The sequence below is a fragment of the Monopterus albus genome, unplaced genomic scaffold (genome assembly GCF_001952655.1).
Source record: "Monopterus albus unplaced genomic scaffold, M_albus_1.0 scaffold81.1, whole genome shotgun sequence".
Lineage (NCBI taxonomy): Eukaryota > Metazoa > Chordata > Actinopteri > Synbranchiformes > Synbranchidae > Monopterus > Monopterus albus.
The window spans coordinates 1,534,451-1,557,876 of NW_018127961.1; the positions used below are offsets into that span (position 1 = coordinate 1,534,451).

Sequence of the window (23,426 nt, forward strand, 5' to 3'; positions counted from 1 at the left end):
GAACCCAAGATCTCTATACAATTTAATCACTTCGTTGGGCTAGCCCCATCCTACACAGGCCACGTCAAACCGTGATGTCACCTGATATGCCAGCTATGCAGCTGACCAGAGCAGTAGTCAAAACATGGAGAAAATTAAAGTGTGTGGCTGTTGATTAGTGGTGTGTATCTAAAAACATACAGGACATTCAGGGACATGTCCGAACAGTAAGCCTCGGAAAATGTTATAATTAAGATTACAGCTGAACATATCATGCTACTAGCAATATTCATCTGCCGGCAGACTCTTCAATCTAGTTGACCTTGGCCTAGATGCAGCCTGCAGAACTCATGACAATGAACTGAGCACCCAACAGCCTGAGCTAGACATCCTGTCTGCCTTACACATTTCTAGACAACAAATCCCTAAATATCTACCTAACTAAGAAAATACCTAACACTATCAATGTCATTAGCCTCCGCAAAATAATTGAAACGCTCCGTGTAGGAGCTCCACTGTTCTGTATTTTCATCGAACAGACCAATACTCCCAATGATCCCCGCCATGTGGACTTCTTTCTTAGTCTCGTAGCCCAGTTACTCAGTCACTGTCGCCTCTCACTCGCGCTGTCGTAACCTGTCCTCCAGTCAGCTAATGCTAATCAGCACGCTAGCGTGGCGGCACACAGAAGAAACCAGGCCGTGCTGTCTCACACTCCGAAAACCGCTGGGCATCTGTGTTTTATCCTCGTCGCCACTTTTGTTGTGTCAGTAGTATTCCTTCGATTTATACTAGACCCAACAAGAACAATCGGAGCAGAATGTGCCGTTCAGTACTGAAGAACAAATCTTCTTATCAATCCTTTATCTTCTCTAAGGACCACCTAGGAGAAATAACTGTGATGTAGGAATGTAACATGGACTGCAAATGTGGTTACACCTTCTATCTGCTCATTCTCAGGCAAGTTGATGCAAGTTTCCATCTGTCCATGTGAAATGCAGTAGTAGCTGTTAGCTTTCACACAACTGCATGCATTTCAATGTAATATGGAATGCATGTCACTTGAAACTCTTCACAGTAACTGCAATTTCAGGTGAGTTTTTCAAAATGGATTATACATAATGTTTATCAGTTAATCACTTTTCCTTCCTTCAGTTATTTTTACATCCGGGTCACAAACAGTACCCAACTACCCCAACAGATGTCAGTACAACCCACATGCACAATACATGACACACCAAACCAAATTTAACACTGTAAAAGGCATGACCGACATTCCTTCATGCATTATCTCCTCTTCATTCACTGATTACAGGAGTTATATGGCGCATGAAAGGTCGTAAACATAACTTGTTTTTGTGACAGCACAACCACAGCATGTGAAGCAAATCCAACGGGTGGACGACTTTTAAAGGGGGTTACACAACGTTAGTCTCAAAACTTTTACTCGCTTTACGTTATGTTTTAAAAGCTGGTATAACTATACCCTTGAAATTGGGCAAAGAATGAAGAACGTCATTTTATAAAACTTAAGGCAAACAACGCAGCTAGTCAAACTACTACAGGAGGTGCGTGAGAATGCCAAAATAAAGCAGGAATATTTCCATTTATTTTCAATATAAAAGTACCCTGATCGAGTAAATACAAAGCAGACAGAGTAGAAATTTGGGATGACTTATTGTAAAAGCTCCGACAAGAAATCTGAAGCTTAATGCATGTCATTTTTTGCACGGATATTATTTTCACTTGTTGACATTGGTCAGTTTGTCTGGAAGACAAGAAAGAGGCAGATTGTATCTAGTCCCCTTGTTGCTGGGGCACATTTTAGCGGGAGGCGAAGTGAGCATTTATTCCATTAAAGCAAACGGTGTTACTTTTTTAGCCACTGACTGGAAGACGGATTTGTTAATAAGACTTTAAACTGCTGCCAACTTTGGCTTTTGACGCCTGATGTGCTAGCTGGTTAGCTGTTAGCTAGCTGGACCGCTAACCTCCAGACAGGTAGGAAAACAAGTCGTCACCATATAAGAAAAAACTTTCAAAAGCAGAGTAACTTACGTTGAAATTGAGTGTTGAACTCGAGACAAAATTGTACTTTTCATTCGCGAGGGCCATGCAAATATGCCCGAGCTATATGTCATCTAACTACCACATTGATAGCTGCTGCAGGAAGGACTGCGTGTAGAGCAGCATGTAACGCTGACAGCGCAGAGAACCATGGGAAATGTAGTTCGCATAGATCCGGCTGCGTCACATTCCTAAAGTGGGCTAGAAATTAATTTCCCAGCGACTCTTGTACAAAGTTAACTCCATGTGTAGCAGTATAAGATTGTTTGCACTGTGGTGTGCCAGTGTCCACAGTCATATTACCGCATTGGAACCAGCTGAATTAAATAGGTAGTTTCACACAACGACGTAGTGAAAAATGTTTATAGTCTGGCTTTAATATACAACAGAAATTTAAACGTGTCTATAGCATATAGTTCTAAATGTGTATTACACCATCAAAATGCACACATGAGCCATGTGCTCCGGCATCTGCATTACATCAGTTCCACCAGAAGAGGGCGGTCTGCTCACAGATTTATAGCTAGAACTCTTTGTGGGACAATGTATATACAGTATATACTGTATATATAGTGAAATGATTACAGAATCAGGGAATTAAGTTTCTATCTATATGTAATTAATATGCATTCTGTCTTAATAATTTACCATCTGAAATTCATTACAGAGATCGTCCCTGATCTGATGGGAATTCAGCATCATGTTCATAGATATCCAACATAGTTGATGCTTGTTGACAGAGGGCTTAAAGCCAAGTCCTCCAGCAAGAGCCTCACCACTAAGTCTTGCTAACAAAGTGCTGCCATTTTCTCTCTTTATTTGTGTGCACACATATGAATCTGTGATTGAGCTTCGGGTACACTTGGGGCAATAGCACACATCATGTTGCTTCAAGAGCCTCCATCTTAGCTCATGGTTAATCGACCAGCCTGTCAAGAGATTAACTGTGATCTGAGGACAGATCGATTCTGCATTACAGATCTGAATTGCATCTGTGATGCTTGTTGTGAGTCCACTTGTCTGCAGTGTGGGCTGACAGGGAGGATAGTCATTCTGTAAACAACAGTGAATGCTGCCAATGTGGTTCCTGAACTTCAGTGCTACATGCTAAGTAGAACACATAAAATCAACTCTCTTGTCTTGTCTTGTTATTAAAAACCTGTCACATTTAAAGTTGCTCCATTCAATATTTTTATATTAACAATGGACCAAATGTTTATGAATGAAGTGAAACATATTCACAACAATTACACCATAGTGGGGTGAATTTTCAACTTAAATTCATCAGGTGAACAGAAACACAACTCCAAATAAATGAGAACATTATTACTTATCTATTAGTTATAAGGCATCTTCTTGTTAGTATTGTTTACAGCTGTTGTGCTTCTCCCATAAGACCAAAAGACAACTCATGCAGGCTTAAATATCCTTTCAGACTAATTTTAACTAAGGAAGTTATTGACTTTACAACCATTGAAGAGGATGGAGAGGAATGTTGCATTGAACACATTTTGCAGTGTTCCCCCTTGGATGTTTTTTCAGCAATAGTACTGAAACACTGGGCATATATTTCTGCCTGTTGGTTGAAGAATAGCTTAAAAGAACCTCTGCATCATTAAAGATAGGGTTATTCATGTTTACCTTGTCTGTGTTATTTTACTGGAAACATGTGACACTTGAAAGGCTCTGAAGGCCCAGATAGCTATGGTAACAAATGTCAGAGTGGTATTTTAGTTATATTTGTGCTGCATTTGCCAAAGAAGTTAACGGTAACACTTTATAATAACTACACCTTATTCATCGTTAGTTAACCATGAATAAGTACTTAATTAATGATGAGAAAAGCATTAATTAAGCATGACTCATACTTAATAACACATTCACTAACGATTTACTCCTGGTGACTAAGGTCATGCATAAGGTGGTTATTCGCTGTTTATTCATACTTAATAAAACATGAATAGATGATTTATTAATACTGCAATGCATGAATATGTCAGGGAGTTGTTAATTGTTAGTTACTGTTTATTGTGATCCCTTCTAAAGTGAAGACTGTTTATGGTTTATTAAGCATTAATTAATATGTAAGAAAACCCAAAAGTGCCTCAAGCTCTTTTGAGCTGTGGAAATGCAGATCTGAAACAGTCAAAATCAAGACATGACACAAGGATACAGAACATATTTTTAACATATTAAGTGTTACCAAGTTAACTAATTAAGGATGCTCTGTTAGGAGAGGTAGGTCTACTTCGTTTCTCTATGTCACTTCTCCAGAGTGAATTAGCCAGCAACTACATAATTAGAACAACTGTAAAAATCAATTGAAGAAGACAGTTCAGCTATATATGTGTTCAGGGAGACCTTCAGAGGTGTGAAGTTTTATTTTGTAATACAGTAGAAAATAAGTGGCAGGCATGTTATATGGGAGACAAACTAGGTTTGCACAGAATCTAAGCATCTCATTATATATGGCCTTATGGTGTTTATACATATCATACACAGCCTAAACACATTTCATCTATTGTATATTAACTTTTTGTACTAGCATTAAATGAACCAGCTGTTTTCTGAAAGAAAACAGAAAGTCTGGTGTTGCACTGTAGTCCTGAATTTAAAGGTTAAAGGCAGCTTAGAACAACTGGGGTGGAAGTGATGGATGGGATAAGGTACAGTTAAGGGGCAGAGTTGGTAGTAATAGAAGAAAACAAAAGAAAGTGAGAGTCCCATCAGCCTTTATGATGTGCTTTACAGAACTTTACCAAGATATTTGTTGATGTGTCATATACAATATTTGCCGGTTGTAGCTCTACACCAGCTGCTGAGGGACATGTTCTACTATGTGCACCAGCTGGTAGCTGACTTTGTCCTTCTGCATATTTGATGCTGGACAGGAAGTGTGCAGTGGATTTATCAGAGCTTTTCACAGATACACTGCCTGCTGCTCATTGATGGGAGCTGTGACAGTAAAACAAAACAGTTGAATTTTGAGCCAACATGAGCTTATGCTGTATTCAGTTTGGACCAGAGGTTGAACATTTCCAAACTCCTATGTGAAAAAGTATGAGAGAATGGCCCTCAAAGTTATAACTCCCACTTGGAAACTAGGCCCAATTCCATGTACCTGGACTTCAAGCAGGTGCTCTGACAACACTCAGTATGGAAGCCTTCACAGAAACGGGTTTCAAATTGTGTTAACTGAATAAAACTCAAGATGCAGGATGTTTACTTAGGCTATGTTCATAAATTACATTTTCTGTTGTGTTTAGATGACTGACTAACCTAAGGTAAAACATTATGTGTGGTGGCCTCTTTCCTTATGCAGTTCATTCACCTCTGTTTTGTGGATATTTATACTGTAAGATCTACCGATGTCGCAAATATTCATTAAGCTGTCTGCCGTACACATCATTAAGAAGACCTCTTTCTCACTGTCAGCCATGTTTATTGCTGCAAATGAAGGTCACAGTTATGTTTCATACAAAACATATTTGTGATTTTTAATTAAGGTTCTATCAAGGTTGGGCTTAAAGACTACACATAACATACACACAGAATTACACTGGGGTAAAGAAACAAAGAGGTGGATTTGAAGGTTTTGTAGGCAAGGAGGGTCTAGAAAAAACATGCTGTTGGTTGCAGTATGGGGAATGTAGGATCCAGGGTGTTTGCTCCCCAGTATCCGCTATATACATTTTCAACATTCTTTTTCAATCTATTTCAAGATCCGAACTTTGTGAAAATGCAGGACTAAGTCACTTTAGTGTTCCACAGTAGAACAATCTCACAATGCCCTGCTGTCGTGTGACCCAGATTCATAAAATGATTGAAGTGTTGGATAGATAGATAGATGAATCTTCTTTCTTTCTTTCTTTCTTTCTTTCTTTCTTTCTTTCTTTCTTTCTTTCTTTTTAATCATTATTATTATTTTGAGATGGCATCCTGTAGCTTTAACTAAAGAAATGCAAGACTGTTACTACTGCTAATAGGCAGCTCTTACTTTTTAGGAAGGTATTTGCATGGAAAAAAAGCATTTCGTCACTGTCACTTCTATTACAAAAAAAAAAAGAATGCCAAATTTTCCATGATTGCACATTTTCAGTTTGTACTTTCTTACCTTTTATCCTGCACTTACAGTGTTGAAAGTACTGAAAGCGGGTGCACCAGTGGTATTTTCCCTGAGGCACCAGTGAATCAGGTGATGGCTGAAGAGCTCACAATATGCAATCTAATTCTTAAAACACTCAGACCACAGAATTTGAGGCAGTCATTTGTCTGCAAATCATCAAGGTTGTTGAGTCAGGAGAATGGAGATGGTGCAGACAGGATAGAGATGAGTGTGTGAGGTGTCTGTCAACTTCTCTGAAGCACACTCCAGCAAGATCAGAATAGTCTAGCTCCCAGGGTTACCATTTGTTTTGAAGTGGTTAGATTCAGCAGTCGAGATGGGCTGTTTATGGATACAAATCTTTGGAACAGTGTTTTCATGGCATTTACTGTTTTGTTGATTTATTTCTTGCTGCACCAGTCTTGTACGTTCAGGCTGTTTATAGTCATTAGGAACCACTATGTCTTAAAAAGAAGATGTTCCTGTGCTGCAGCCAGTCACCAGCTGCTGCTCCTATGGTAATCTAATACGAGTGGCTGGCTCATCTTTCAGATTTATCTGATATCAGGTGGAAGGCACTGATGAAAATGGATCCATTACTGCAGTTACTAAGAGAAAGAGGAACAACTTGACACAAGCAATAATAGCTGTACTACTGATTTCTTCTGACTATTTTCATACTTTGGGACTTCAAAGCAAACACAAGTAAACACTGGCATAAGTTGTGGTGAGAATCATATTACTGCAGAACAATATTATCCAGTCATAATAGTGTAATAATAACTTAGTGGGGGGATTTTTCTATACAAATTCAATTTTTTACTTTACTTTTTTTTTACTTTTACTTTTTTTAAATTAAAAAAATAGAAAGTGCTGAGCTGTCTATTACTGTAATGCACTTCTTTCCTCTGCAGTGCTGGAGTTTTCCTCTGGATCCTCATGCGTACAACTGCCTTTTGAGAGTCAGATAAACAGCATTATCTGCAAGTCAGTCCAAGAGCCCCTGCAGTCAATATTAGTGATTGCAACTTTTTCAGTGAGATTGCAGTAAGTTTAATGGAGAAAAGCAGTTTGGGCTACAATTCATTGTTCTTTGTCAAAGTGTCATCTGCTCCTTCAAAGTTTTCAACAAAGATCAATATTTAGAAAAACCTTTTTTTCCTAAATTATCAGAGGAACATTTATTCAAGTAAACAGCTCAACACTAGAGGAAAAGATGCTCAACCCAAGTGCTGGTTGTAAGTACTGTAAGAGTCACACTGAAATGACAGAAAAGTGAGTGGGCGAGTGGCGAGACCACTGGAATACCAAACAGGAAAGGAGATTTGATCTGATAGACAATGCTGAAACCATCTTGAACAGCTCCACACTGGTTAGGGTGTCCCTCTGGTTGTAACCATGTAATGCCCCTGCTCTTCCTAAACACTTTGGAGCTCTCATTCTGGTTTCTTGGAATGAGAGCACTACTGGCTATTCTGCTTGTAGTTTGGGATCTATAAAGACAACCTAATATATCAAATGAAACTTATCTGAAGTTCTCAGTTCGGCCAGTCAGGCTACTCACTTTTCTATTTGGCTAAACCCCCATATGCAGCAGTGCCCCATTATTGTGAGGTGCTATTTATACATAATGTTACATTGCTGCCTTTTGTCACTTAGTTTGCTTAAGTTAATATTACCAATAAACACCTTATCGTTAATGGTGTTCTTTCACGTTATAGGGTTTTTCCAAGCTATTCCGAGCCACTGTAGTGCTAGAGTCCAGGACTTGCACTCGAGTCTGACTTGAATCCAGATTTTCAGGACCTGTGACTCAACTTGGACTTGAGCACTGATGACTCAGACTTGGACTTGGACTCGAGCATTGCCCGCTTTTAGATTTGGAAGACATGGACTTGGACTTATGTTATAGGGCATAATAATTTGGTCTAAAATATAAATAAACCTGTTCACCTGCACCACGCTGTATCCAGCACACTTCCATCGACACTTGCATTCCACCGTCCTATAAGTGATTTTTATGTCTCAATTTGCTGAGCAGTCTGGTGATGCAATACACTGTTAGAAAGTTTGGAATATATAATGGTGAGAGCTGTGTCAGCTGTTTTTAATGTAGACTTTGATGATTCTGACTCAAGTAACGGGACTCGGCTCGGACTAAAACTAAGCTTGGGCTTGACTCAAACTCAACTTGGATTATCCTTTGGGACTCAATACATGACTTGGACATGAAGGTTCAGTGACTCAACTACAAGACTGTTTGTAGCTGCAGGGCTTCTCTCATAACAGTGAAACAATCAGTGAGCCTAAATGCCGACCTGCTTTTTTGAACCAAGCCCCAGTGTTGCTGTCATGTTCTTTTCCTATTACTGTCTGATGTTGGTCAAGCACCTAAAGCCATAGCCATAGCGTCTGCTGCTTCACAAGGCCACCAGGAAGGTGACAGAGAGGATGAGAAATATGTAGCCACCAGGTCACAACTAAGAGATTTGAAGTAAGAAAAATACATTTTCTGTAATTTCACTTCTTTTTTCTGTCAACAAATTAAACAACAAAACAAAGAGTAAATGTTAAGTGATGGGCAGCACGGTGGCCCAATGGTTAGCACCGTTGCCTCACAGTGAGAAGGTTCTGAGTTTGGGCCCCACCCAGGACCTTTCTGCATGTTCTCCCTGTGCTTGCATGGGTTCTCGCCGGGTACTCCGGCTTCCTCCCACAATCCAAAGACATGCAGCTTAGGTTGATTGGTGTCTCTAAATTGCCCCTAAGAGTGCATGTGCGCATGTGCGCGTGTGTGGTTGTTTGTCTATGTGTTAGTCCTGCAATGGATTGGTTGACGATCTATCCAGGGTGTACCCTGCCTTCACCCGACTGCTGGCCGGGATTGGCTCCCCCCCCCCCGTGACCCTGTTCAGGGACTAAGCAGTAGAAAATGAATGTTAAGCGATGACCACAGTTATTACAATTCATCCTGTGGGGAACATGTAATTCTATACAGCTTTCATGGTATCCAACAGTTTCATCCAGCAGCTACTGAGATTTTACAGTCAGTGGTGGACTGAGCAGCTGCCGAAGCAACACAGCCATCTTTTCATCACTAGTGAACTGTGACAAGTGGCAGATGTGTTGACATTCACTTTGTTGCTGTGCTACAGAATGCAGTGAGAAGGCTGGGTTTGATGACTCACTAACTGAAAAGCCAGTGGAGCAAAAATAAATGTGCTGCTTTGCTATTAGATCATTAAATTGCTCCAGTGGTTCTTTGGCGCTTAATACAAAAAATAAATAAACAGATTGGTGGGAGGCCTGACATTACATTCACATCTCCTGGATCTAATTGCCACTCAGGACTCTCATACATGGTTAATGTAGCCTCCCATAAGATTCTCTTAAATGCATGTTTCGTTTGGTGTAATGAATTTGTTGGAATTTGAGGAGAGAAAAATGAAACACACACACACACACACAGTTTCATTACCCACATAAACTATGTCACTCGAGGGTTCCAATCCAAAATGTGTTTCTTCATTAGTTAGCAACACTTCCATTCAACAGAAGAGGTGAGGATGCTGAAGGCTGCGGACTCACCGAGGGAAATCGATGTGCTGCAATAAAAAACATAAATTATGAGTATGAATGAAATATTTTATGTTGTGAAGTAAAATTAGAGTTCAGATTAATAAAATATCCCTAAGGAGAGTGTTTCATCCTCAGTCTTGGCATCACACAAGCCACCAGGAAATTCTTTTATGGCATTTTGCAAACCTTCACTGGAGAGCCTGGCTGTCACATTCAAAGCAAATATAGCTTGAAGAAAGAACACTAATCTTTTAAGGAGAAAAAAAGATATATAGAGCTAACTGAAGGAACTCACCACCTGACTCGATATAGAACAAACATGCAAAAAGAGAAAAAAGCCATTGTTTCTCATATTTTGCACAGTAACTGCAGTGTGTTGTGTGGAAGAAACTTGCATTTGTGCAAACTTCTAATTAACCCCCCGGGTCTTTGTGCTCTGCTGCATGTAGATGATAAAAAATTGGCAGCCTGTTTGCTGGATGTGGAGGGTCAAAAAAGCCAGAGCCAATCAAACTGCCTCTGAGACATTACTCTTAGCAGTAATTTTCATCACCTGAGTATAACTGAGGATGGGATAACTGGGTGTTGGAAACAGCCGACCAAAACATGAGAAAAATGTTGGTTATTTAAAGTCTCATACTAAGACAAGACAAGATGGAAAAGCCTCATCAGACTTTGGAGCATTGAGATTAATAGATAAAATACTGTTAAAAATACTATGAAATCACATTATGGAAACTGTAGGATGGGATATTATAGATAAAAAGTTATAATTTTTGAAATCGATGCTGCACAATTTGACCCAGACTGCCTATTGAAAGTTATTCTTAAGATATCTACTTCACTGATCTAATATCATAAAGTTTGGAGATCACAAGAGACAGAATAGAAGAAATATACTAAGATAATTTAGCAGCATTTATCTTATCTTAAAAATATGATGGCTGACCATTTACACAGAAAAAAATTAACAGTGATCAACAAGGCTGAGCAAGTAAAATTCCCCTTTTGCCCCACTTCGGGGTGGCCTTTCCTTCCATCCTTCAAGCTTGGGTCCTATACCAGAGGCCTGGGAGCTTGAGGGCAGCTACAAGTACCTTGGGCAAATGGGAACCATGAAGAGGCCACAAAAAAGCAGCAACTACCAAGTACCTGCAGAGAGTAAGGCAAGTCCCAAGAAGTCAGCTGAATGGAAAAAGCCAAGTCTGGGCAATTAACACCTAGCCCTGCCGGTCATCAGGTACCCCACTGGTCAAAGGAGGAGATAGAGGCCACTGACATCAAGACAAGGAAGCTCCTGACAAGGCACGGATGGTTTCGCCCCAAGTCCAGCATCCTGAGACTGTACACTAAGAAGAAGGACGGAGGCCGAGGATTAGTGAGCGTCAGAGCCACTATCCAGGATGAAACAACAAAGATCCACGAATACATCAGGAAGATGGCCCCGAGTGATGACGTGCTTAGTGAGTACCTCAGGCAGCAGAAACCAAAGGCAGAAGGGAAGGAAGAGCAGGAACCCTCATGGAAGGACAAACCTCTGCATGGTATGTACCACCATCAAATAGTAGAAGTGGCTGATATCGAAAAATCCTACCAGTGGCTGGACAAAGCTGGACTGAAAGACAGGACAGAGGCACTAATTCTAGCAGCACAGGAACAGGCTCTAAGTACAAGATCAATAGAGGCCATTGTCTACCATTCCAGACAGGAACCCAGGTGCAGCAAGGGTTAGGGTTAGGGCGAGTGGGGAATTTTTTTTTATTTATATACATGCACACAGAACAGAATCGATGATTCCTTTGTAGAACTATATCAGCAGCTCCTGGGGCAGGTCAAAATTCCTGAGCTGGTGCAGGGAGTACATCCTCTGCTGTGCCTTCTTGGTGATGGTCCTGATATTGGACGTCCACTTCAGGTCCTGATAGCGGAGCCCAGGAACTTGTAGGACTTTACTGCTGGTACAGCACTGCCAAGTATGGTGAGTGGGGCTACAGTGGGGGGGCACTTCCTGAAGTCCACTGTCATCGCTACTCTTTTGAGTGTGTTCAGCTCCAGGTTGTTGCGGCTACACCACAGGACCAGCTGCTCAACCTCCCGTCTCTAGGCTGACTCGGCACCGTCTCAGATGAGACCAATGACCGTTGTATCATCAGCAAACTTTAGGAGCTTGACAGAGGGGTCCTTCGAGGTGCAGTCGTTGGTGTAGAATGAAAACTGCAGAGGGGAGAGCACACATCCCTGGGGGGCACCTGTGCTTATTGTCCGGGTGCAGGATGTGGTTTTCCCCAGCCTCACCTGCTGCTTCCTGTCTGTCAGAAAGCTAGTAATCCACTGACAGGTGGGGGCAGGCACAGTGAGCTGGGTCAGTTTGGAGTGGAGGGTGTCCGGGATGATGGTGTTGAATGCTGAGCTGAATTCCACAAAGAGGGCCAGTGCATAGGTCCCTAGGGAGTCAAGCTGTTGCAGGATGTAATGCAGTGCTACGTTGATTGCATCGTCCACTGACCTGTTTGCCCAGTAGACAAACTGCAGGGGATCTAGCAGGGGGTCTACGATGTCCTTCAGGTGGGCCAACACCAGTCTTTCAAAGGACTTCATGACTACAGATGTTAGGGCGATAGGTCTGTAGTTGAGATTGTGGACACCTTTAAATACCTGGGTGTCCACCTCAACAATAAACTGGACTGGACCAACAACACTGATTACTTTGTCATAAATACAAAATATATGCACAAAAGACTACTGAGTATTTGGAACACTTCAGAACATGCCTAAGAATCATCAAGTTTTTGGATTTCTTGATGGTCAAAGGAATTCATTAATAGTTGTGTGTACATGTAATGGGACATGACAAAAAACAAACTGTTAATAGTTAAATTCAGTGTACTGTTCAGTCCAAAACATATACTTGCTAAAAACAGGGCCTGTTGCAGCCCACTATATAGGCCTGCTTCCTGTTTCTTCTAAAAGTTTATATCTGTTCAGGTGAGTGAAGACTTATGTGTTGCCCCATGACTGACTGGGAGATTATGCTACAGTATGCTGATACAAACTCTTCATTTTAGGTTGACTCAAGTAAGAATGTATAATATTTGTCCTCATTGGTCAGTCTCAAAAATTTAAATTATTAACACCAGACTGTTGGTTAGAAGAAAGAGATTCAATGATCACGATTGCTGTTAGTCTTTTTTCAATGTAAAGGTCCTCCAACTGTAACTACAAGCCCAATTTAACAATCAAACAAACCAAATAAACAAAACAGTTAGCAGTTTTTACTCCTTTGCTCACTTATTTCCTCTTTAGTTTCTGACAGTGGTAATAACGATGTCATGATATCTTTAGGAATGTATTGTAGTGTTGGTGTATTATTGCAGAATATCAAAAAAGGAGCAGTGTGTTTACACATTGTGGCTTAATAACAGCTAACACAGTAGTACAAAGCCCTATTTGAACAAATCTATTCATATATAAATGTTTCGTTTTACACACACACACACTCACATTCAACAGAAATTGTATTAAAATAGCTATTCTTCATCTTGCTTCATTTTCTAAATGCTGCAGGTTGGATTTTGGCACATAAAGGAGAAGCTGGAGCTCCTGGAGGAAGCTTTGCCCTCTTGGCTGCCTCTTCTTCAATCCACTGTGAGGGAGATGGCTAAAAATGCTGGCAGTAGCAGCATGTTGTGTCCATACTGTTGAAGGGGGAGTTCCTCTCCCTCCCACCCCCTTTCTCTCTCTCTCTCGCTCTCTCCCAGCTCAGCATCTCCACTCTCACGATCAGTAAATCCACTGGTCTGATGCTCCATAGAGCCACCATCCAGTCCATCTGAGCCTCTTGTGGGGAGGATTTCAGTCATTGCTCCTGTGAGAGGTGAGTCATTCTTTATCTCTGTCTCCGCACTCATGATGGATTATGGCCACCGTCTTAAGACATCTTTTCATTTTTACATTCATTTCTGCCAAACCTGTCAATTATAGAACAGCTGATGTACATAGACTGAAAGGGACCTCACATGTGTTTCTGTCTGTTTTTAGTGTCATTGTCATACTTTATTATTTTAGTTTTCAGAGCTTTTAATATGATGGAAGCTTCATGTTGGTCTGTGATTCAAAGTAGACTATGCAAAATAAATTACAGGATATTTGTGTTATATGACTGGACACATTGCAGCTGCATGATAAATTACAGTATTTTCATTATTTAGATGTATATAAATCAAGTTTTAAATTTTGCAATTTTATCATAAATTTATAAATCTCCAAATAATCCTAAAGGTGCTCAATCAAACATTGTGGGCAACCACACCTACAGTGTTTGTTTGAAACTCCACATCACAGCCAACACTGTCCACACACTGTCGATGAAAGGATAGATTCAAACTGTCGGAATGGTTTTTGTCTTTAATGGACTGTACAACATGTGCTTTCAAATCAAAAAAACTGCCGGAAATGTTATCTTACTTTGCCGACAGCAGAGTCGAGAAGTGAGGCTTGAATTCTATTTGCTGTGGATTGATATCATAACCCTTTTTTTAGAGTCAGATAGAACTATCCTCTAAGCTCTTCCTATGGAAACACAAACACAGAGGGGACTAGATGCTGCCCAGTCTCATGGTATGCTGCCAGATTTGCATTTGCTTAAAATGAAGGAACTACTGCCCCTGATAAATACAGAATGTCACTCACCTAATTCATGGCCAAGGAAACATGTGTGTTAGCTGTATTTCAGCACAAAGCTTCCTGTTAGCCGGTGGCAATAACAGCATGGTTTATGTCAGCTGAGTGTCACAGTGTGTGGTGCATAAACTGAGACAATGAACACTCAGTTAAAGCTGAGACCACTGATTCATTAGCATTAAGAACACTTAAAGCTAATGGTTAAGGCCGCCCACCAAGAGCTGGGGTCTGTCAGAGGTTTCTTCAGTTAAAGGGAGTTTTTCCTCCCCACTGTCGCCAAGTGCTTGCTCAGAATTAATGGCTGCAACCCCTATTTGTGCAGATGTTTTGCTTTCTCGGTGTAAGTGATGCTGTAATAATGCCTGGGGATATGTCATTCTCTCACAAAGATTAGTCACCGGTGTGGCAACGCAGTAGCAGTGAACATCACTCAGTGTGTCACAGGGAGCTGTCTTTTTACAGGCTGACCCAAATCTGGCTCCTGATAAATATGTCCTGCCAGGGGAATAAAAACTCATCTTCATTCACGAGTTCATTCCACTTGTATTGACTGGCTTACAATGTGACAAGTTCATCCCTTCTCTGTGCTCCTCACTGATATCCGCAGAAGGACGGTTGTATGACAGGTCACTTATTAAAGCTTGTGTAAATAGTCACACAGCAGGTCTAATCAGAACAAAAGTGGAAAACAGTTGCTCAATATTACACAGATGCAGATGCAGATACAGACAGAAATCAGTTCTCAGTATGGCTCGCAGCCTGGGTGGATGATAATGGTGATGCACACTGTGAATTACATTTGACAGCTGCAAAAGATTTTTGTATTCTATTTACACCAAGGTAACTCTCCCACCAGAATCTCTGAATATATTATGCCGTTGAGGACAGTGCTGAAAATCAGCATTTACATTTAAGGTTTTGCATTGATTTGATGATGTATCAGTTATTTTGTTCAGTGAATTAGCCAAAAGCAACCAAACATTACCATCTGGTCATGTAAAAATAGTTTCACAGTTGTTTTCATGAATGGTATATTTAATTTAATTTAATTATCAACCATATGACACACATTTATTGGCTCAATGTTTACTATACTCTTGTGGAGAACTCCAGTTTAGTGTTAATGTTTTTATTTTCATTGTACTGAAGCTGTTTTATTTTGGAGATGTGACTACTACAGAATTTGAATTAATCCAGGAATGTTAGATCATTTGATGCATAATACCTCCATGTGTTTACACAGCACTATGTCCAGGAACCTGTCACAGCATTTCAGAGTTCCACACATGACCAAAACAATGACTGTGATTATGTCCACAATTTATATATACTGTACATGTGGTATATGTATATATGATGAGTGCTGCTTGATGCACTATTTTTACTGTATATCTGTTGTGATTAATATCAAAGTCATAACAAAAACATAGGCTGCTATAAGGATTTTTCAGTGGAATATTTTCAACTCACTTGCGACCTAATTTAAGCCATCTTCCAAGTGAATCTGTTGGTAGCAACCACTAATGTTTGATTAGTGTTAGTGTGCCAAAAAAGAGAGGCTTGATCATGATTTGAACGGTAATAATGCTTTCTGGAGACATCTGGGAGATAAAGAAAACACTACAGTATTTTTGTGATAATGTAGCCATGGCAACTACTGAAGAGGTGCTCATGACTATGGTGTTTGCTATCATCCCTGTCACTGGAGTCGGCCACATAATAGGACTGGCTTCAATGTGGAATCTATCGCTATACATGGACTTATAAAGTATGAAACACTCAGTTAAAAGAACTTTACACTTGTCCTTTCACCTGCAATAGCAACAAAACTGAATTTATCCTAGTTTGTTTATTACTCTCGTTATCTTTCTCTTCCTTGTTTTCTTTTTTAACCCCTTCATTTTTATGTTTGGGGTGTTTGGGGCACATACTGTATTTCATCATTTGACTGTTTCATATTTTCCTCATGTAACATTTCCTTTTCCAATGTCAATAGAATGGGAAGTAAAGCCGAACTTTCTATTGTCTAATTGAAATGCTGGGAAAAAGGGAAATCTTGTCGTAGGGAAAATAGGAAGCAGAACAAAATGTGTACAGTATGAGCAAAATACATTTTGTCTAAATTAATTTATCTGCTGGTGGTGTTAGGGGAAAATCACATCATGTTACCAAAGTTCACCCTCTCATGTATTCAGTAAAATTTCAGAATCTTTTACGATTCTTTTATCTGCTTTGTGGGTTTCAGACGTCCATATTAGTACATTTTTATACCATGATTTACTGAAACAGTGTTACTGAGACGGAGCATGTAGGATATGGAACAATGATTTATTTACACCCTGATCACAGCACTTGGATGATTTATTCACTGAAATTCATATTACTGTGTTAATTGAAAGATAATTTTTATATCATTGGTGCACCGGATCAATGGTAAAACTGAGCTCCAAAAATGTTACTGTGCTTTACATCAAGCAACCAGATTGTCTTGTAAATATACATCACTTATGTCATTTTCCTCTTTCATACTGTAACACAGCAGGCTCACAAGTTGTTGTATTGGTGTAATTACCATTTCCAGGTGATTAGACTTGATTACGTTTGTTGCACTGTGCTGAATTGATTTTTTTCCTAGTCTCTGAATAAATAAGGCTGATAACACAACTCTAACTTCTACTTGAGAAGACTGCTCTTGCTTTTTATTTTAATTTTATTTCCCACATAAATATAACCTTAAATCAAAAAATATGTTCAACATTTTAATACCCATTCTTGTCTTCTGAGCCATTCCATTCACAGTAATGCATTTGTGGGCTCAGACAGCATTCATATAAGCTTTAACATCCAAATAAGCTTTAATTGGTCTCACATTTCAACAGTTAGGAACTACAGGGGGTGGTCTGCATCTACGATGGGAGATTATGATCAGATTCCCAGCAGATAAACTTCAAAATGTCTCTATTGATCTGTGATCAAGGCAGCGTGGGTCTTCTTTTCTGGTTTCCAACATAGGTACAAGATCTCAGTCAGTAACTGACCCCATGAGACTGGCGCTACAGAAGATGGGGGGTGTTTTAATAAAGACAAAATGGGCAGAGTCACAAACACGTGGGCAAATAAGGAGAGACAGATAGACAGTCAAGGAGCAGAGTAGCCAGATTCACAGGGGGAGATGTGATAATGGCTGGAGGTGTGTTACCTGGAACACGCACAATCAAAATAACAATGCAAAAATAAGTTTTATTTCAAGTGAACACTAGAGACTGTGAGTGATGGGGGTGAGTACTAGACTGTAAGGTGGTAAGGTGCTGCTCATAACTGTGCAATGATCATACAGTAACTGAGAGCCAAAATTTATACTCAATCCCCAATCTGTGACATCACATCGTCAAACTGCAACACAAGGCAGATCAGAACTGTAGGAAACAGACATCTACAGGTGGGTCTGACCTGCTTATGAATGACATGTAGAGGTACTCCTTTAATGTGTTTTCTTAAACAGATTAAAGCTCTTCCAGGCTTTTTTCACTCATTATCAAGTCACTCTGAGCTGTGTTCTCGACTTGTCAGCTAATACAAAAATGCCTGGTGATAGATTTTCAAGTAGTTTGAGGTCTCCATTAAAAAATGTACGTTCTTACCTAGTATGATACAACAATTAGGGGGGAAAGCATTCAGAAAAAGATGACATTCAGTTGTCATAGATATTTTCATGCAGAATCTTCATGTTTTGACAGTCTTGAGAGTGTGCTCTGTTAAGTCATGAAAGCTAAAATCAGAATGATTAAAACACTACTAGAGGAGATACTGGAGGGAACAAAGCAGTCCTTTCAAGAAAAAGTGATCTCAGGCAACCTTAATTTTTCTTCTGTTTAGCAGTGGTTAGCAGGTTATCATAATATTTCAAAGAGTGAGCTGCTGTACTTTGCATTTGTAGTTTTATCAGGGTGTAATTGAGTGGAGGGTTAAGTCTAAAATGCCTATTATTTCCAACTTTTCCCCATAAGCCCCATTCCTGCACTAACACCTGCTGGCGTTATTCTGCAAGAACCACATAAAAATGATCAAAAGAAATGCAGGATGGTTAAATCCCAGTTCTGTAATACATTATCTTCTCCTAAATGTTTTTCATGTATTACAGTACATCTCTATTGTGGGATATGCCCAAACCAGAGAACACAGAGGTTTGAACAAAACAGCAGCAAGCCTGATCCTGTGCAGAAGTTGTACACTTGAGCCCAACCCCCAGGGTTATCCCCAACAATTGCTCAGTCAGCAACAGGCTACATGAAAATCACTGACCTCAATATAAAGAACTCTTAACCCAGCTCAGCACAGCAGCATCACACAGAAACCAACAGTATGCTATCTGAGTAGACAACAAAGTGCAGTAGTAGTGAGTCCTAAAACTCGGAACCCAGTTTTTCTGCACTTCCGGTACCCTTACGCCAAGGTCAGTGAGCTTTTTCAATAGGTTTATGGTTAGACAACTGAAATAAGGTCTGTGGTTAACACAAGGCCAACACATCTTCACAGTCTACTTTCCAAATGCAAAAAGTGCATGCACCTCCCTATGAAACTTCTTTGCATCAGGTGCATATGCCAGGAAATAATAGTAATAAAGTACAAAGATTATAGCTTGCACACTGATTTGATGTTCCACAAAGTTATTTTATTCAGGCCAAGCTGCCACACCAATGATGCTTCAACATCTTCCTCATGTATTTACGGTGTGTACTCTGACTTGACGTTCATATAGACTTCTACAAACACACACACAACAGCACAGCAACATTATGACCCCAGTTTTCCCACACAATATTTACACCCACTCTACCACATTACAATACAAAATACAAATACTGTACACATCTAAACACGTTTAAAAAAAACACCAGATCCTATAATAAATGTATCTATGGATGGGTCAAATAAATCCCTACAAGGCCAAACATTACAAGTATCCAAGAGTGCAAAATGCTTCTTTTAGTTCATACACAACCTTTGAAACCACAATCATATCTTATACAAAAATCCAATTCATAAACTTTATAAGCAAACCATCAACTTCAACCTCCAGAAAAGGTCCAAATGTTAAAATCTTCATTCATTCCATGTGGAGACTGCGTTTAGTGTATAAATCCAATATGCCTCCCTTTGGAGGAGTCATTTCCCTCGACCTCGATTCCTTGAAGAAATGGCAGCTGTTTTGATACCAAGGTACTGTGTCTCAAAGAACAAATTTTGTGTCATGTTGTTGAAATGCTGCCATTGGATTTCTGGGATTGGCCCATCTGATGCTAGATCTGTGCTCACTAATGCATGTGCGTAAAGTGCGAGAGGTTTTGCCAACATATGCAAGTCCACAGGGATATCATGTGCAGTGCTGCAGGTAATCACACCATGAATTCTGATACCGCAACCCATGCTATGGTGATTAAATGACCTGCAGCAGTGGGCGTAAATGAACCGAGTGCACCTGCCACATTTATAGTTGCCATCTCTGAGGATCGAGTGAGAAAAGGGAACAGATATAATAGGCATTTGAGATTTAACCAACATGCTACATATGTTACAAGGTCTTATCAATTAGATTTTTTGATATATCAGTTATTGATTTTATGAAACTCTGCTCCTATGTTAGAATATTTAAGTCAACACACTACCCCATTTGGGAATGCTTTGAGAGCTACAGATTGTAAACATTGTGTTTGGAAGATGTTATAAATTCCTAGATGCATTCACCCATTCCTTTTTACATCCTCTGGTGAGAAAACCACCAGTTATATTAGTCGCATGTACTTGGTATAATTCATCTATACTTCAGATTTGGCTCTATGAAACTAACTAATGCGTAATCCTTTTATGAGGGAATGTGGGTGAAATCTATCTCCCCATAGTACAGTTGGTTTTTGATGGAGCTCAGTAAGTAGTTCAATCCCCTACTTTTTGTATTTTCACATCCAGAAAACTAATACAAAGTGGTGAATTTCAGGTGTTTGTCACAAGAGTTAACATATTGGTTAAAGTTAGATAAATTATCATCAGAGGAACCAAACACAATGAAAATATCATCAATGAATCGTTTATATGCCTTTATCATACTCAAAAATGGAGTCTTGATAAATGTTATGCTTTCTCAAACATTCCCCTGTAAAGGTTAGCATATGCTGGTGCCATACAGTTATTCATAGCAAAACCCAATTAGCACAGCATAACAGTACCTTTTTGAAACAAAAATAGTTCTTTTATTTAAATACAATATCTACCAAATCTGCAATGCTTTCATTACAGGATTTATCTGCCTCAGAATGTTGACTTATTTACATAAGAATAACTTTGTGGCGCATCAAATCAGTGTGCAGGCTATAATCTTTTTACACATATTCTCCAACATAAATACCCTACTCATGATTTTGTTTAATGCTTTATTTATTCATTTATTCAAAAGGTGGTTGCTAACAAGTGGCTAAATGAGACTACAGAGGTAGAGACTCATCTACTCATTAGCCCACCTTTACAGTCTTGTTGTGTCTAAACTCACAGACTGGCAAACTATTCCACCTGACACAATCATGATCACTAGCTAGATCAGGTCACACTAAGAGGAAAGGATTTTGTAGTAGAGGTAAGTTTGCTAAATGAAATTACAAGTTGGAAGCTGTGGTGGTGATGCTGAAGTCGCGAGACCGTGGTGTAGCTCGTTTATAGCCTAACAAAACTTCTGCCGATTGTATCTGGGCTTCAAAAATCATAAAGTTATGTTCATTTGATTAGATTTTCTTGCTGAACCAGATGTGTAAGTGTCATAATTTTATTTTGTTTTGTTTTTGTCACAGAGCTTATTTTCTGCAATAATCCAAAAGCCTATTGGAAAAATCCCATTGGCTTTTTGTCAGAAGGCCAAGGTGATACAACGTCCAACTTTCAGGCTGGTCTACAAACATTTGTCATCCCTATGGCACTTTATGCCCAAGAGCTGAGCGGGGCTTTAAACTACAGGAGCTCGGGGGGCCATACTGTTTGATAATCCAGCTAAATAGGCATGTCATGATCTCGGGTTTTGTCATGTCTTTGCCTCTTTTTTCCCTGTAGTGTTAGGCCCTGCCTCTGTTTTTGTTCCAGTTTTCCTTCTCTCATCTCCTGCTCCACCCAGTTCTGCTCACACTCACCTGTCTTCCATCAGTGTAAGCATTCACACACTGCCAGATTGTCATTGTTGAAACTTTAGCCTGCTGTGACTATTAGAATGGGTAGGTGAGGTTCTTATGAGGATAGTGATGTCACCTTGGTGTGTCTGTAAGAAGACATCTGAGGTCAGGATGCAGTTTGAATGTTTAAGTCTTAGATGGAACAGTAATATGCAGGCAGCACAGTGATGTAAAGAGTTCAGATTGCAGGCTTGGTCCACATGTGAAACTACCTGCTCCTTTTCTCAATGAAATCCTATTACTGACATCTAGCAAATGAAGGGAACAACCACAGTCAAATACACATAAAAAACAATTACCATATGATCTGTTAGAGTTAGCAGAAATCCATTTACATTTGTACTCACATGGTTAACAACCTAACTGCTAAAACTTAACTACTGACATTAACGAAGTTACTATGACATGAAATATGTGACTGAAAACAACTCATAGTTTGTCAGTGATGCAGTCTTGCATCCAAGAAGAATGATAAGTTGATGCACTACTGATGATACTCCTGATGAATCAGCTGCTAGCTTCATAATCATGGTGGGTTCTCTACTGCCAAGTTTACTCTCTGATGTGCATAGTAACATACTCTGCGCACGTGTTCACATCCATTCACTGCCATCATCAGTCTCCATAACAGTAACTTCAGCATTTGTTCTCTGTGCTTGTCCCAGCTTTGACTACCTTTCTTCTTTGAACTCTGACTTTACCTTCCTTGTGTATGGACTCTACTTTGTCCCCAGTTTTTATTATTGGGTTTGCCCTCATCTGAACTGATAGCCTGTTTTGTTTACAAACTGTTCCTTTAGTCCAACTCTAGTTTATTGTATACTCTGAAGTCTCACCTGCCACCTGTCTGCCATATGCAGTACATTTTTCTGTGCTTCATACTACATGTAATAATAATAATAATAATCTTTATTTGTACCGCACTTTCCAGCTCGAGAGCACAAAGTGCTACAACAATAAAAACATAGAATACAATATCAGTTAAGAGCACTCATAAACAGGCAGAAGCCAAATGGATATCCAGGGACTGATATAGGCCAACTCCTACCCGGCCGGCTCTCCCACCGGGGGCTTACCCGTGGTGGCCCAAGGACTAATACCCACATTGACATATTAAAACTAGTTAAAAAATAAATTATTAAAGGTGATGAAGATCAGTGAACAGGCTAAACATTAAAAGCTTGTTTGAAAAGATGCGTTTTCAACGCTGACTTAAATGCTGCCGGCTCAGTTATCGAGCGTATATCTAAAGGCAGGGAATTCCACAGCCTAGGGCCATGCACGGCAAAGGCGCGCATGTACTGTATAGTTCTTTTATCATGACACTGCCGTATTATCTGTACTGCAGCACCTGACTGAATCAACCATGCCACTAGCATTGTTGCACTCATCTGAGCTACTTATGATGCCTATCTGTATACTTACCTGCATTCCTATTGTTTGTCTCAGTACAAGACAGTACATTTACTTGCTTTAATCATTTTTACCATTATCACTTCCAGTGTCAGTTATCCTCCCCCCCTCAGTGTTTGTGTCTCCTACCAGTATATTTATTTTGTTATACTGTGTACCCCTGTTTACCAGTGTTTGTGCCTGAAAGAAAATCATTAATATAATCATAATGTAATCTGCTTATCAGTACACTGGTCATTAAAACATTAAAACCATGGTCTGCATCTAGGTCCTCCATCCATCCATCTATTTTCTTCCGTTTATCCGGGACCGGGTCGCGGGGGCAGCAGTCTAAGCAAAGATGCCCAGACTTCCCTCTCTCCAGACACTTCCTCCAGCTGCTCCCGGGGGAT

The 23,426-nt window shown here is 39.8% G+C and overlaps 2 protein-coding genes across 6 annotated transcripts in view; one reads left to right on the forward strand and one right to left on the reverse strand.

The window, feature by feature from the left end:
- The window catches only part of fam210aa (family with sequence similarity 210 member Aa), a 9,267-nt gene extending 7,058 nt beyond the window's left edge, over positions 1-2,209 (reverse strand). Inside the window, exon 1 of one of the 2 annotated variants that reach the window (XM_020606737.1) lies at positions 2,038-2,209. The gene's annotated coding sequence lies outside the window, so the exon portion shown is untranslated. The remainder of the gene's footprint in view (positions 1-2,037) is intronic. The other variant, XM_020606736.1, reaches the window with a different exon arrangement.
- Positions 1-23,426, forward strand: part of LOC109963850 (melanocortin receptor 5-like) — a 174,091-nt gene that overhangs the window by 137,129 nt on the left and 13,536 nt on the right. For 3 of the 4 annotated variants that reach the window (XR_002275451.1, XM_020606731.1, XM_020606734.1), the window contains exons 1-2: positions 1,239-1,980; positions 13,295-13,604. The gene's annotated coding sequence lies outside the window, so the exon portion shown is untranslated. Of the gene's footprint in view, positions 1-1,238; positions 1,981-13,294; positions 13,605-23,426 lie in introns of those variants that run through there. The other variant, XM_020606732.1, reaches the window with a different exon arrangement.